The 17,837-nt window shown below is 35.9% G+C and overlaps 1 pseudogene; it reads left to right on the forward strand.

Annotated features, from left to right (window-relative positions):
- Nucleotides 1–17,609, forward strand: part of LOC122029173 — a 40,024-nt pseudogene extending 22,415 nt beyond the window's left edge.
- The last annotated feature ends 228 nt before the right edge of the window (nucleotides 17,610–17,837 follow it).

Below are 17,837 nucleotides of genomic sequence, written 5' to 3' on the forward strand. Positions count from 1 at the left end.
AGAAAGTTGATTATTATTTTGAAGTATTAAAGTATAAGTTTTTAAACAAGTGAAATAAGATTCAGAAAGTATTTAAAATTCAGCAAGATTATGCTAGCATAATTGTATAGATTTGTTATACACGTTTAGCATTTCAGTATGTTTCTTTTGCTTGTAGATGAGCATGAGTAGTTTTCCTTTTGAGCATTCAACTTTTAGATTTCAGTATATTCACATGCATATTCGAGTTTTGTGAGTTAGATAGCGCTTATTAAACAAATTTTCTTATAGATGCATTTTCCTCTTACTGCAGATAAAGGAAAGGAAAAGTTATAGCAAAGGAAGGCGACAAGGAGGTGCGGATGGATGTGTGATGCCTGGACTATAGAAGCCTTGGGACCTAGCATAAGAATTTATTAAGATTATCATTTATTAAGAATGTATTAGATGAGTCATTTAGTCTTCCGCTGCTAATTAATTGTATGTTTTGAGTTCTCTGAGAGTTTTAGGAATTTCTATCAACATGTGAACAAGGATAGTTAAGTAACGTTAGTAGTCCAGTAGCGCTCGCCCTCGCAGACCAGTAGTGAGGAGGGTGGGGTGTTACAGATTCATCCCAAAAATTTAATTATTTAAAAAAAAAAAACAAAATTGGACGCCTTAAATACGGACCTAGAGATATCGGAATTTGATGAAACAAGATTCTATGTGCTAGTATCATTTTCCTGATCGTAAATCCATCAATAAAAATATTTTTTACCAAATATATATATATTTTTGGAATTTTTTAATCCTAATTTAACTTAATTTGGTGTTAAAAATTTAAATCACTGAAAATATTAATTAAAAACTAAGGATGTTGATGTATTTACGATCAGCTCAATGATACGGATGCATAGAAACTTGTTTCATCAAATTCCGATGTCTCTAGGTCCAAATTTAAGCCTTAGGGGTTCGATATTATTTATTTAAAAATATTTTTAATTTTGGGATGAATCCAGGATTCGTCCCAAATTTTGGGACGAATCCAGGAATTCGTCCCAAAGATTGGGACGAATCCAGAGATTCGTTCCAAAAATTCAATTATTTAAAAAAAAGAACAAAATTGGACGCCTTAAATACGGACCTAGAGATATTAGAATTTGATGAAACAAGTTTCTATGTGCTCGTATCGTTGTCTTGATCGTAAATCTATCAATAAAAATATTTTTAATCAAATATATATATTTTTGGAATTTTTTAATCCCAATTTGACCTAATTTGGTCTTAAAAATTCATATCACCTAAATATTTATTAAAAATTATGGATGATGACGTATTTACGATCAGCTCAACGATACGGATGCTTAGAAACTTATTTCATCAAATTCTGAGGTCTCTATGTCCATATTTAAGCCTTAGGTGTTTGATATTATTTATTTAAAAATATTTTTATTTTTGGGACGAATCCTGGATTCGTCCCAAATTTTGGGATGAATCTAGGAATTCGTCCCAAAGTTTGGGACGAATCTCTGGATTCGTCCCAAATTTTGGGACGAATCCAGAGATTCGATCCAAAAATTTAATTATTAAAAAAAATTAAAATTGGACGCCTTAAATACGGACCTAGAGATATCGGAATTTGATGAAACAAGTTTCTATGTGCTTGTATCATTGTTCTGATCGTAAATATATCAATAAAAATATTTTTAATCAAATATATATATTTTTGGAATTTTTTAATCCCAATTTGACCTAATTTGGTCTTAAAAATTCATATCACCGAAAATATTTATTAAAAATTATGGATGATGACGTATTTACGATCAGCTCAGCGATACGGATGCTTAGAAACTTGTTTCATCAAATTCCGAGGTCTCTATGTCCATATTTAAGCTTTCGGATACTAATTTACAACCGTTTAGTATACAACACCTTTTTAGTTAGTATCAACCTATATATGTTTTAAAAAATATCTACCTAGAGACATCGGAATTTGATGAAATAAGTTTCTATGTGCTCGTATCGTTGTCCTGATCGTAAATCTATCAATAAAAAGATTTTTTACCAAATATATATATTTTTGGAATTTTTTAATCCCAATTTAACCTAATTTGGTCTTAAAAATTCAAATCACCGAAAATATTTATTAAAAATTATGGATATTGATGTATTTATGATCAGCTCAATGATACGGACGTATAGAAACTTGTTTCATCAAATTCTGATGTCTCTAGGTCCATATTTAAGCCTTAGGTGTTTGATATTATTTATTTAAAAATATTTTTAGTTTTGGGACGAATCCTTGATTCGTCCCAAATTTTGGGACAAATCCAGGAATTCATCCCAAATTTTGGGACGAATCTCTGGATTCGTCCCAAAATTTGGGACGAATCCAGAGATTCGTCCCAAAAATTTAATTATTTAAAAAAAAAAAACAAAATTGGACGCCTTAAATACGGACCTAGAGATATCGGAATTTAATGAAACAAGTTTCTATTTGCTCGTATCATTTTCCTGATCATAAATCCATCAATAAAAATATTTTTTACCAAATATATATATTTTTGGAATTTTTTAATCCTAATTTGACCAATTTGGTGTTAAAAATTAAAATCACTAAAAATATTAATTAAAAAATAAGGATGTTGATGTATTTACGATCAGCTCAACGATACGGATGCATAGAAACTTGTTTTATCAAATTCTAATGTCTTTAGGTCCATATTTAAGCCTTAGGTGTTTGATATTATTTATTTAAAAATATTTTTATTTTTGGGACGAATCCTGGATTCGTCGCAAATTTTGGGACGAATCCAGGAATTCGTCCCAAAGTTTGGGACGAATCCAGAGATTTGTTCCAAAAATTCAATTATTTAAAAAAAAAAAATTGGACGCCTTAAATACGGAGCTAGAGACATCGGAATTTGAAGAAACAAGTTTTTATGTGCTCGTATCATTGTCCTGATCATAAATCTATCAATAAAAATATTTTTAATCAAATATATATATTTTTGGAATTTTTTAATCCCAATTTGACCTAATTTTGTGTTAAAAATTTAAATCACTGAAAATATTAATTAAAAATTAAGGATGTTGACGTATTTACGATCGGCTCAACGATACGGACACATAGAAACTTGTTTCATCAAATTCCGATGTCTCTAGGTCCATATTTAAGCCGTAGGTGTTTGATATTATTTATTTAAAAATATTTTTAGTTTTGGGACGAATCCAGAGATTCGTCCCAAAAATTTAATTATTTAAAAAAAAACAAAATTGGACGCCTTAAATACGGACCTAGAGATATCGGAATTTGATGAAACAAGTTTCTATGTGCTCGTATCTTTTTCCTGATCGTAAATCCATCAATAAAAATATTTTTTTACCAAATATATATATTTTTGGAATTTTTTAATCCTAATTTGACCTAATTTGGTGTTAAAAATTTAATTCACTGAAAATATTAATTAAAAATTAAGGATGTTGACGTATTTATGATCAGCTCAACGATACGGATGCAAAGAAACTTGTTTCATCAAATTCCGCTGTCTCTAGGTCCATATTTAAGCCTTAGGTGTTTGATATTATTTATTTAAAAATATTTTTATTTTTAGGACGAATCCTGAATTCGTCCCAAATTTTTGGACGAATCCAGGAATTCGTCCCAAAGTTTGGGACGAATCTCTGCATTCATCCCAAATTTTGGGACGAATCCAGAGATTCGTTCCAAAAATTTAATTATTTAAAAAAAAAACAAAATTGGACGCCTTAAATACGGACCTAGAGACATCGAAATTTGATGAAACAAGTTTCTATGTGCTCGTATCATTGTTCTAATCGTAAATCTATCAATAAAAATATTTTTAATCAATTATATATATTTTTGGAATTTTTTAATCCCAATTTGACCTAATTTGGTCTTAAAAATTCATATCACCGAAAATATTTATTAAAAATTATGGATGATGATGTATTTACGATCAGCTCAATGAAACGGATGCTTAGAAACTTGTTTCATCAAATTCCGAGGTCTCTATGTCCATATTTATGCTTTCGGATACTAATTTACAACCGTTCAGTACACAACACCTTTTTAGTTAGTATCAACCTATATATGTTTTAAAAAATATCTACCTAGAGACATCGGAATTTGATGAAACAAGTTTCTATGTGCTCGTATCGTTGTCCTGATCGTAAATCTATCAATAAAAATATTTTTAATCTAATATATATATTTTTGGTAATTTTAATCCCAATTTGACCTAATTTAGTCTTAAAAATTCAAATCACCGAAAATATTTATAAAAAATTATGGATGATGATGTATTTACGATCAGCTCAACGATAAGAATGCTTAGAAACTTGTTTCATCAAATTCCGATGTCTCTATATCCATATTTAAGCTTTCAGATACTAATTTACAACCGTTCAGTACACAACACCTTTTTAGTTAGTATCAACCTATATATGTTTTAAAAAATATCTACCTAGAGATATCGGAATTTGATGAAACAAGTTTCTATGTGCTCGTATCGTTGTCCTGATCGTAAATCTATTAATAAATTTTTTTTTACCAAATATATATATTTTTGGAATTTTTTAATCCCAATTTGACCTAATTTGGTGTTAAAAATTTAAATCACTGAAAATATTGATTAAAAATTAAGGATGTTGACGTATTTACTATCATCTCAATGATACGGACACATAGAAACTTGTTTCATCAAATTCCGATGTCTCTAGGTCCATATTTAAGCCTTAGGTGTTTGATATTATTTATTTAAAAATATTTTTAGTTTTGGGACGAATCCTGGATTCGTCCCAAATTTGGGACGAATCCAGGAATTCGTCCCAAAGTTTGGGACGAATCCAGAGATTCATCCCAAATTTTGGGACGAATCCAGAGATTCGTCCCAAAAATTTAATTATTTAAAAAAAATAAAATAAAATTGGACGTCTTAAATACGGACCTAGAGACATCAGAATTTGATGAAACAAGTTTCTATATACTCGTATCATTGTTCTAATCATAACTCTATCAATAAAAATATTTTTTACCAAATATATATGTATTTGTAATTTTTTAATCCCAATTTGACCTAATTTGGTGTTAAAAATTTAAATCACTGAAAATTATAATTAAAAATTATGGATGATGACGTATTTACGATCAGCTCAATGATACAGATGCATATAAACTTGTTTCATCAAATTCCGATGTCTCTAGGTCCATATTTAAGTCTTAGGTGTTTGAGTTTATTAATTTAAAAATATTTTCAGTTTTGGGACGAATCCTGGATTCGTCCCAGAATTTGGGACGAATCCTCGATTCGTTCCCAAATCTGGGACGAATCCAGGATTTGTCCCTAAATTTGGGACAAATTCTTAATTCGTTCCAGATTTGGGGACGAATTTAGCAATGAATTTGTTTTATGTTGCAAACTTGAAACGAAATTTTTTTGTTACAAATTTTGTTGGTTATTTGGGTCGAAATTTATTTTCAACCCTAAATTTGTCCCAATTTTGGGACGAATATTTTTCGTTCCAAAATTTTGTCCCCAAATTTGTGTTTTTTTGTAGTGTCTCATTTGATAGTTATGCTTGAATTGCTGGAATGAATAAATCTGCCATGTATATACATCTAATAAGTAGTTCTAATTAGGCAGCTACATTTGCAAGCAATTTGTTCTCCACATACTATAAGTTTAACATGCAGATTGAGAATGTCACTGTTCTTCTTTTGCTTGCTAAAATTCATAAGCTAAAAAAAAACACATGACCTATTGATTACCTTTTGAATTCCTCCATAGTGAACCTATCGTCTATCCTTTTGATTTTGTCAGAGAGCTAGTGGCACTATTCTTGGACTGCCTTATGCATTAGCAAGTTTATCGTTCTGAAAAATATTTAATTTATATTTACAGCCTTTTTCAATCTCAGCTGAAGAGTTTTTCTCCCAATGGAAATCATTATCAGGACCCACTATGAAGCTTCAAGAAGTGGCGAGTATCCAGATGAACCTATATTTCTTTTTGATATGTTTTCTATAAGTTTGTCTGGAAAAGTATAACTAAGGGTCAAGTTTACTTTAATGACATTCAAAATTGTTCTCTTTTGCTTGTCTGGTCTTTTACCGCTGACATAGTGCATGAATATAATTCATTTTTGAAGCAATGCCTAAAGATAATTAAATGTGTATCAGTAGATTCTAAGAAGACGAAAGTTAGTAGCTCCTAAATTCTAAAGCATGGCTCCAAAGAGTTAATTACTTGTGTTACTGGTTTTTGATAATACGGTGAGATCTATGTGAAAAGTTTTCAATTTTTTTATATATTTATAATTCAAAGGATAATATATTTTGTGTATTAGTCTATGATAGATACAAAACTCATGGTTGCATATAATAAGGATTATGATTAATTATTGCTTTTTAAGTTCCTTAGGTTGAAGCATGGTTGAAATAAAGAAGGGTCTTGACATGGAGGAAGATCATTACCAGGCTATTGTTTATGGTGTTAGTGTTTGTGTTGAATTTGGAAGTTATGTGTTTCACCCTTTGATGTTGGCGTTTCTCTTGAAGTATTCATTGTAAGTTTCATTATTGTTATCCTTTATTAAGTGTTTATAGACAACATTGCCTTTTATAATTTTATTCATTAAATTTGTCTCTCTTATCTTTTCAATGGCAGATGAAGCCAAAGTTACGGAGTTTAACCTCAAATCCATGTGGAGAAGCCCCAATGGGACTATAAGGAACATTTAAATGGTTTGCTCATAGTCCTTGCCTTTGTTAACTAATATGTTAGCTAGAGCGCTAGAGTCAATCATTTGATGATTGTATTTTGGACTTATTGTATCATATTCTATAAAAATAAAGACATTTGGATTTTGGTTATTATACTTACTTGTATTGGTGCCAAATAAACTAAGTATAATAATATCCTTGAGTAGATGGTTCTCACCTATATCAATCGGTTAGTTGAACCGATAGTGAGATGATATAGGGAACACTACTCTTAATCATTCCTAGTCGAGTATTAATATTCAAGGACAATGTTAATGCAATAAGACTAGCATGTAAGTCAACTCGATGACTTGATCTCACAAGTCATGGATATAGAGATATCAAGTTGACACATGGGTATACATTAGAGAATGTATACTGAATGACCCGCCATGAGAAAGTATCATGGATCGTTATATGAGTGTCATATACTTTCTCATGTGACTATTAGTATGACTACTAGTCCTTAGACCTGAAGTCACCATAGATCCCTACATAAGGAGTTATGTACTTTGGTTTCGTCAAACGTCACCCGTAACTGGGTGGACTATAAAGGCGATTACTGGGTATATAACAAATTAAGCAGAGGGATGTGAGTGATGTAGATGAGATCTATCCCTCCTATATGACGGGAGAGACATCGGTATTCTTGATAGAGTGAGACCACGAAGTACATGGCCATGCCCAAATGAGTCAATATAGGATATTGAGTTCATTTGATTTAGTGAGTCTACTTGGAGTTCAAGATTTAGATTGGTCAGAGGATGATACGGTCTATACCTCACATTGATCAATCTAGATGTCTAGGATAGAAGGACACTTGTCATATTTTGTGAGGAGTCACAATTAGTAGTCACAAGGTGATGTCGGATCTCGACATTCTTGTAACTTGGGTAGTAATGATGTGTTGCTAGATACCGCTCATTACTTATGCTCCTAAATGGGTTTAGGGCATTGCCAACGTTACAAGAACCTATAGGGTCACACACTAAGGACAATTAGATGGAGATTAGGTTCATATGATGAACCAAGAGGATTAGATTCATTTGATGAATCAAATTGGATTAAGAGTAATCCTAATTGGGCTAACTTGAGTTGGACTCAAGTTGATTCATGTGTTCAATGAGTCTAATTTAGATTATGACTCATTGAATCAATTTAATTTAATGAATTAGATTCATTATATATTAAATTGGCTTGAATCAAATGGTTAGATTAGATCAACCATGGAAGAGGTTTGGTCAAGTTTGACTTGACTTGAGAGGAAGATTAAAAGTCAAGTTTGACTTGACTTTATGCCACCTCATTGGTGAGTTGGCATTGATGTGGACTAATGATGTTACTCCACATCATCATCATGGTTGCCACCTCATGGGAGTTACTAGTGACTGCCACCTCATGGAGGTTACATTCTCTCCTTGATGACAACTTAATGCATTAATGAGGGGAGTTACACATGAGAAAAGTGGCCGGCCACATTTTGAATTGTGTGTGAATTGATTTTCATTATTCATTCAAGTGTGAAATTTTTACATCTTCTTCCTCTCAAGCTCTCCCTCTCCTCCTTCCTTGGCCGAACCACATAGGTGCTAGCACACCTTGGTTTTTGGTCATCTCCACCTAGTGTGTTCGTGTGGATACGTGTAGAGAGTTGTCTACATTGACAACTTCGAGATCCGGCGTACCGAGGACGAGCGGGATACGCAAAAGGGCACGCAACAAGGGTAAAGATCTTCATCATGTAGATCTAGAAGTTTTGTAACTCGTACTCGTATGTTTTCAAATTTTTCTTCGCACGAGATCCGTTGGCTAGGGTGATTCGGGGTTTCCGCGACGAGAAAAAGTGGTTTTCGCGGCCCGAAAAACCCAACAGTGGTATCAGAGCCACGTGCGAAGCTTGTACGAGTTTAATTTGATTTTTATGAAAAATTAAAGCTTCTGTACATTTCTGTAAATTCATGTTTTTATAGTTTTTATGGGTAATTTTCTCGTAGAAGCGAAGCACAAGTGTTTCGGCGCTTGTAGGCTTCCGCTACCGGGAAGATTTTTCCAAAACGGCCAAGTTTCGCCCCAAAATTTTTTGGGACAGCGGGCTAAGTGCTGTTAGATCGCAATGGAACCCTCGTGATGGTTAGATCGCTGGTAGGGGTGCTGCCCCTAACCCTGCAAGGGGATTTGCTCCGCGATTGCGCCCGAAATCGCTAATCGGGACCGCCGGGAAAAATTTACTCATAAAATCTGTAAAATTATGAAAAATTACAGAAAAATATAATTTTGAATTATATATTAATTTTGTGATAGTCATGGCCCAAACGACCCAAATTAGATTTGGAAATGTGTTGTAATTCATAATACGGCCTGCGTGCCGTTATGTGATGTGTGTGCTGTATTTTATTTTATTTTATTTTTATTCGCAACCTGCGCGTCGTGCCTTCCCTGATTATATTCTTGTTGTAAATTAGATTTAGACTCGAATGTAACTCGAGTTTCAAAAATTGTAACGTACAAAATTGGAGCGGTGGAAGGTCCACTCAAGACGGAGTTACGAGGAAGGCGCGAGCAGCACAAGGTGGTCAAAAGGAAGGCGCTTGAGAAGTTAACCTTAGGTTGACCGTCCAATCTTCTCATTGTCTTGAGAAGATCGTAGTAGGGGCCATGACATAATCACAAAAATTTAATTAATTACTTGTGTATGTGATGCATGTTTAATTAAGTAATTAATTAGTGCCTAGCGATTAGATTAGATCTAAATCGTGCACATGATGCACCCCATGATTATATTAGATCTAAATCAAGTATTTGATACGCATCATCGTTTAGATTAGATCTAAATCACATAAACTCGTAATGCCTACCATGCCGTGATACCTATCGATCGCATGTAGTTGTTGAATCTGCCAAAGCAAAGCAACACATACTATCTTGGTAGGGTACGGAGGGACAATCTTGGTCCTGCCTATCAACGCATGGGTGAGTACAACTCAATTAGATTGAGTATTCCTAGTTAACTCGGTTGGATCGAGTATAACTATAGGCATTCTTCCAAAGGTTGGAAAGTTAGGTCAAAATCACATATATATTAACTCTCGGGCGTATTAGCCAAAGCTAACTCGAGTTTTAATATAAATGCGGATTTTGATTCTATAAACAAGAGTTGCATAGAGATGTAATTGGTAATCGTTACCTACCGATCATACTAAGTCTTGGGCTATTAGCCAAAGCTAACTCAAGGGTTAGTAATGATGTGGATCTTGTCCCACATGAATTATAGAATTCAGTGGGAGCATCATTTAGTTGAAGGCCTAATTAAATGATTTAAAAGAATATGATATTTATTTCTGCATTTATTTCTGTTGTAGAATTACCATGACGTCGAATACGAACACCTTCTCTCTGCGATCTGTCCTTTAGAAGGACAAGCTCAACAGAGTAAATTTCCTGGACTGGTACAGGAACCTGAGAATAGTTCTCACCCAATAACGTAAACTGTACGTTCTGGAGCAGCCCATTCCGGAGGCTCCTCCTGCCACTGCCACGCGAGCAGACCGAGATGCTTACAAGAAGCATCAAGATGACGCATTAGATGTGTCCTGTCTTATGCTCGCGACCATGAACTCTGAGCTTCAGAAGCAACAAGAGTTGATGGGCGCTTACGATATGGTTGAACATCTTTGTCACCTATATCAAGGACAAGCAGGGCACTGGAAGAAGAACTCCAAAGAATACCTGGAAGATCTTAAGAAGAAGAGAAATAAGATTTCTACTTCAGGTATACATGTTATAGAAGTCAACCTCTCTATTTCTTCATCGTGGGTATTAGAAACCGGATGTGCTTCTCACATTTGTACTAATGTACAAGCACTGAGAAATAGCAGGGCATTGACGAAGGGTGAGATAGACCTACGAGTAGGCAATGGAGCACGGGTTGCTGCTGTTGCTATAGGGACTTACTTTCTATCTCTTCCCTCTGGGCTTGTACTAGAGTTAGTCGATTGTTGTTATGTGCCTGCATTAACTAAGAACATTATATCAGTTTCTTGTTTGGACAAGAAAGGTTTCTCGTTTACAATAAAGAACAAATGTTGTTCTGTCTATTTAAACGATATGTTCTATTGTAGTGCACCTCTGATAAACGGACTCTATATTCTAGATCTTGAGAGCCCTATCTATAACATAAATACCAAGAGGTTCAAGTCAAATGACATGAACCAAATCTACCTCTGGCACTGTCGCTTAGGTCATATAAATGGCAAGCGCTTATCCCAGCTCCATAAGGATGGTTTGCTGGACTCATTTGATTTTGAATCATATGAGATATGCGAGTCATGCCTACGAGGCAAGATGACCAAGACTCCCTTTAGTGGGCACAGCGAGAGAGCGACTGATTTGTTAGGACTTATACATAGTGATGTATGTGGCCCTTTCAATGTCGCTGCTAGAGGCGGTTATAGGTACTTCATCACATTTACTGATGACTTCAGTAGATATGGTTATGTGTACTTGATGACACATAAATCTGAATCCTTTGAAAAGTTCAAAGAATTCAAGAATGAAGTATAGAACCAGCTTGGCAAGAGTATTAAGATACTTCGATCCGATCGAGGTGGAGAATACCTTAGCCATGAGTTCCGTGATTATCTAGCTGAGTGTGGGATTCTATCCCAACTCACTCCTCCTGGAACACCACAGTGGAATAGTGTATCCGAAAGGAGGAATCGTACCCTATTAGATATGGTATGGTCTATGATGAGTCACACTGATCTTCCGACATTTCTTTGGGGCTATGCTCTAGACACGACAGCTTTTATACTCAACCGAGTTCCATCCAAGGCCGTGATAAAGACACCATATAGGATATGGACTAGGAGAGATGCCCAGATGTCTTTCATGAGGATTTGGGGTTGTGAGGCTTACGTTCGACGTCAAGTCTCAGACAAGTTAGGACCCAAATCCGACAAGTGCTACTTTATTGGATATCCCAAGGAAACTAAGGGATATTACTTCTACTTTCCCAGTCAGCACAAGGTAGTTGTGGCAAAGACTGGGGTCTTTCTAGAAAGGGACTTTGTTTCTAGAAAGACTAGTGGGAGCGCGTTCGATCTTGAAGAAGTTCAAGATGTGAACAATAGCACTGATGTCTCGATGGAAGTTGAACTGGAACCACAAAGTGTTGTGGATGATGTTGTTCCACAAAGAGTTGAGGAACAACAACCAGTTCAAGTAGACATACCTCTTCGCAGGTCTGATAGGGTACGTCGTCAGCCTGAGAGATACTCATTTCTCTTGTCTGACCATGATGACGTTGTGCTCATAGATGATGAGCCTACCACCTATCAGGAAGCTGTGATGAGACCAGATTCCGAGAGATGGCTAGAGGCCATTAGATCATAGATGGAATCCATGTACACCAACCAAGTTTGGACTTTGGTTGATCCACCTGAAGGGGTAAAACCCATAGGGTGCAAGTGGGTCTTTAAGAGAAAGACTGACATGGATGGACTTATTTATAAGGGTCGCTTGGTAGCTAAAGGTTTCAAGCAGATTCATGGTATTGACTATGATGAGACCTTTTCTCCAGTAGCGATGTTTAAGTCCATTCGGATCATGCTTGCTATTGCAGCCTACCATGACTATGCGATATGGCAGATGGATGTCAAAACTGCGTTTCTGAATGGAAACTTGCTCGAGGATGTGTACATGACACAACCTGAGGATTTTGTAGATCCACAGCATACTAGCAGAGTATACAAGCTGCATAGGTCCATTTATGGACTAAAGCAAGCTTCTCGGAGCTGGAATCTTCGATTCGATGATGCAATCAAACAGTTTGGTTTCATCAAGAACTAAGATGAGCCTTGTGTCTACAAGAAGGTTGTAGGGGATATAGTTGTCTTCCTCATATTGTATGTGGATGACATACTACTCATTGGGAAGGACATCCCTATGCTTCAGTCTGTTAAGACTTGGCTAGGGAGTTGCTTCTCAATGAAGGACTTAGGTGAGGCATCCCGTATTCTAGGGATACAGATCTAAAGATATAGATCTAAGAGATTGCTTGGCCTAAGTCAGAGTACATACATTGACAAGGTACTCCTTCGGTTTGCCATACAGAACTCCAAGAAGGGATTTCTGCCGATGTCACATGGCGTGAGTCTTTCGAAGACTCAAGGTCCCTCTTCTAGAGAGGAGAGAGACCGCATGGATCAGATCCCTTATGCCTCAGCCATAGGATCGATCATGTACGCCATGCTAGTTACTCGACCTGATGTTTCGTACGCTTTGAGCATGACGAGCAGATACTAATCAGATCCAGGTGAAAGTCACTGGATAGCGGCAAGAATATTCTTAAGTACTTAAGAAGGACTAAAGAATATTTCTTGATATATAGAGGCAATGATGAGCTAGCTGTAAGGGTTACGTGATGCTAGCTTCCGCACCGATCGTGGATGACTATAGATCGCAATGGGTTCGTGATTTTGCATTAATGGTGGTGTTGTGGTGGAAGAGTTCAAGTAGGACACAAAGAGCATTCTACGATAGAGGCGAGTATATTGCTTTGCATCAGCGCAAAGGAGGCGATTGATTCGCAAGTTCATCACTGAACTTGGGGTGGTTCATAGCATTGCTGACCCTATTGAGCTCTATTGTGACAACAATGGAGCTATAGCACAGGCAAAGGAACCTCGCTCACACCAGCGGACCAAACACATACTACGGCGCTTCCATCTCATTCGAGAGATCATCGAGAGAGGAGATGTGAAGATTTGCAGAGTACCTACAGAGGCTAACATCGCAGATCCCTTGACCAAGGCTTTGGCACAGAAGAAGCATGATGGTCACACTTGGGCTTAGAGCCTACACTGATTGGCACTAGTGATAGTGGGAGATTGTTAGCTAGAGCCCTAGAGCCAATCATTTGATGATTGTATTTTGGACTTATTGTATCATATTCTATATAAATAAAGGCATTTGGATTTTGGTTATTATACTTACTTGTATTGGTGCCAAATAAATTAAGTATAATAATGTCCTTGAGTAGATGGTTCTCACCTATATCAGTCGGTTAGTTGAACCGATAGTGAGATGATATAGGGAACACTACTCTTAATCATTCCTAGTCGAGTATTAATATTCAGGGACAATGTTAATGCCATAAGACTAGCATGTAGGTCAACTCGATGACTTGATCTCACAAGTCATGGATATAGAGATATCAAGTAGACACATGGGTATACATTAGAGAATGTATACTGAATGACCCGCCATGAGAAAGTATCATGGATCGTTATATGAGTGGCATATACTTTCTCATGTGGCTATTAGTATGACTACTAGTCCTTAGACCTGAAGTCACCATAGATCCCTACATAAGGAGTTATGTACTTTGGTTTCGTCAAACGTCACCCGTAACTGGGTGGACTATAACAAATTATGCAGAGGGATGTGAGTGATGTAGATAGGATCTATTCCTCCTATATGACGGGAGAGACATCGGTATTCTTGATAGAGTGAGACCACGAAGTGCATGACCATGCCCAAATGAGTCAATATAGGATATTGAGCTCATTTGATTTAGTGAGTCTACTTGGAGTTCAAGATTTAGATTGGTCAGAGGATGACACGGTCTATGCCTCACATTGATCAATCTAGATGTCTAGGATAGAAGGACACTTGTCATATTTTGTGAGGAGTCACAATTAGTAGTCACAAGGTGATGTCGGATCTCGACATTCTTGTAACTTGGGTAGTAATGATGTGTTGCTAGATACCGCTCATTACTTATGCTCCTAAATGGGTTTAGGGCATTGCCAACGTTACAAGAACCTATAGGGTCACACACTAAGGACAATTAGATGGAGATTAGGTTCATATGATGAACCAAGAGGATTAGATTCATTTGATGAATCAAATTGGATTAAGAGTAATCCTAATTGGGCTAACTTGAGTTGGACTCAAGTTGATTCATGTGTTCAATGAGTCTAATTTAGATTATGACTCATTGAATCAATTTAATTTAATGAATTAGATTCATTATATATTAAATTTGCTTGAATCAAATGGTTAGATTAGATCAACCATGGAAGAGGTTTGGTCAAGTTTGACTTGACTTGAGAGGAAGATTAAAAGTCAAGTTTGACTTGACTTTATGCCACCTCATTGGTGAGTTGGCATTGATGTGGACTAATGATGTTACTCCACATCATCATCATGGTTGCCACCTCATGGGAGTTACTAGTGACTGCCACCTCATGGAGGTTACATTCTCTCCTTGATGACAACTTAATGCATTAATGAGGGGAGTTACACATGAGAAAAGTGGCCGGCCACATTTTGAATGGTGTGTGAATTGATTTTCATTATTCATTCAAATGTGGAATTTTTACATCTTCTTCCTCTCAAGCTCTCCCTCTCCTCCTTCCTTGGCCGAACCACATAGGTGCTAGCACACCTTGGTTTTTGGTCACCTCCACCTAGTGTGTTCGTGTGGATACGTGTAAAGACTTGTCTACATTGACAACTTCGAGATCCGGCGTACCGAGGACGAGCGGGATACGCAAAAGGGCACGCAACAAGGGTAAAGATCTTCATCATGTAGATCTAGAAGTTTTGTAACTCATACTCATATGTTTTCGAATTTTTCTTCGCATGAGATCCGTTGGCTAGGGTGATTCAGGGTTTCCGCGACGCGAAAAAGTGGTTTTCGCGGCCCGAAAAACCCAACATAATATTGTTATACATTGATTATTTCCTTTTGCACAGTACATATACTTGGTTGAAGCATAGTTGTTTCTATTTTTTTGGTCAATTTAATACATGTTGGATTCTATGTTGGCACTTGGGCAGAGCTTGGATGGTCGAACAATATGCATAAATGTTGCAAAGGAGAGGCCACGATGTACTTTTTGATATCAAAAAATTGAAATATTATTTGTTAGAAGGATTTTGGTGACAAGATATCGTTATTTGTATAAATTTATTTTTGGTTGTTGTTGTTTAATTTATAGTAATGTACTCTTTAAGTATCAAAATTATAAGACAAGAAGTGACTAGCTAAATAGGGTTTCAGTTAATATGGTTTATTACAAGTTTGTATATATATTTTTCTACAAGTTTGTATATATAAGAAGTAATCATTTAAATTGGGATGATATATTTATGTTTGTAGAAAATGGTTTATTGTATATATGTTTGTTGATAATGGTTTATTAACAACAGTGTATTGTTCTCTAGTGTGTGTTGAGAAATGATAACGGTTAAAATGATATGTTAAGAAATGACAACATTTAAAATGGACAAACATACTAAAAAAACCATGCGTGCACTTGAAATAAAATGGTAAAAAATTGTTGTTAAAGATCCAAAAATACAGTTGTAGATTGACGCATTGTGAAAGATACGGATGCTTAAAGACAATGGTATAAAACCGTTGTCTTTTTTACTTTAAAAACAACGGTTTTAAACCATTGTCATTTTAGAACAAAAACCATTGTCTATTTACCACATACACAATTGTTTAGCTTGAAACACAACGATGAAAAATCGTTGTGTTTCAAGTGAAGAGATAACAGTTTTTAACCGTTATCTTTTATTGCTCCTATATTTCTCAACCCATTAAATTTACAATGGTTTTTTTGGATCTTTCACAACTATTTTTTATTGTTATCTTTGTGCAATTTTGTTGTAGTGGATCATGTCCATCATAAATGTCTATTTATGGGTGGACACCACATGACATCGCTCCTTGTTTCTTGAAGCAGCCGTTGATGCACACTACTTCATGTGACTCAACAACATGACTTTCCCTGAAAATCAACGGTTCTTCAAGTGCATGCTATTTTGATCAAACAGCTGCAATTAAACTATTCCTTATAAAAACCCTAAGCAGCCAACATTTCCAGTACTTCGCAATTCATCTTCTTCGATTTCTCTTCTGGTGAACCTTCCTCCCCAATCTTTTCTTCTCTCATGCCTTAAGCGATCCAGTAAGTCTTTTAATTTTATCTCTCTTACACTTTCATATAGCTCAAGAATCCTTCGTCCCTGGTATACCTTTACCAATTAGAGTTTTTATTATTCTGATAGAGATTTCCTATACTCTAGATATGTCATTCCCAATAGTTATCATATCACCCTTCCTTCTCCGGACGATCGTCCTCATAGCCCTCCTCTTAACCACATCATTTTTTTTCCCGATAAGTTAGTAGCCAGTCTTCACTTTCCTGCCCATCCCATTTTGTCAGCAGTAAGTCAATACTTCCATATCTCATTACAACAGTTCGTCCCGAACACCTTTCGATATATGTGTGGGATGTTCATGTTGTTACATCTATTTGGCATCCCTCCTACTCCCCGCAATCTCTATCTTTTTTCCTATCCTAAGAAATCAGAAACTGGAGCTTTTCTTTTCCAGTCTCGACCAAAGGCGGTCTTCTTTAAGGACAAACTGTCCTCGAACAAAGGATGAAAATCTCATTTCTTTTTCATGGAAATGTCTGATCTTGCTACCTGGTCCACTGACTGGCAATCTTCCTTTCCTCCTCTCTGTGATCTTAGAAAGTTCAAGCAAGATCCAATTTATGTTTCGTACCTCCCCAAGTTGAGTAACCAATGCTTTAAAATCCATAAGTGCCTTCATGAAAGTTTTCTATATCTGTTTGGCTTAAGCCCCATCCAAAAGAAGTTATTCTGCTATTTGGTAAATTTTTGTAATTTAATACTTATGTTATTGCTAACTGAGATATTTTTTTTATTCTATGTAGTCGATGCGATTTTGAAATCCCTGGTCGATGAAGCAATTGACCTATCCATCGAAGAGCTCCGCCTCAAGGAGAAAGAATTATTACTGAACGAGGCCTACACCTAGTTGCCCCTTCCGATGGAGCCTCTTAGAGTCATGCGACTGAGTCCAACACATCAGCTACTTCTGGAGAGCTGCCTCCAAATTCACTTCCCATACCTGAAGATTTACCTTCAGAGAAAGATACTTCCCTAAAGAAAAAAACACAAAGGACGTAAACTGACCCTTGCCCCATCACCTAAGAGGCGAGCCTTGATAACTAGTATTTTTATCTATATATTATTTTAGCCTTAT

Source organism: Zingiber officinale, chromosome 10B (assembly GCF_018446385.1).
Source record: "Zingiber officinale cultivar Zhangliang chromosome 10B, Zo_v1.1, whole genome shotgun sequence".
NCBI classification, from domain to species: Eukaryota; Viridiplantae; Streptophyta; class Magnoliopsida; order Zingiberales; family Zingiberaceae; genus Zingiber; species Zingiber officinale.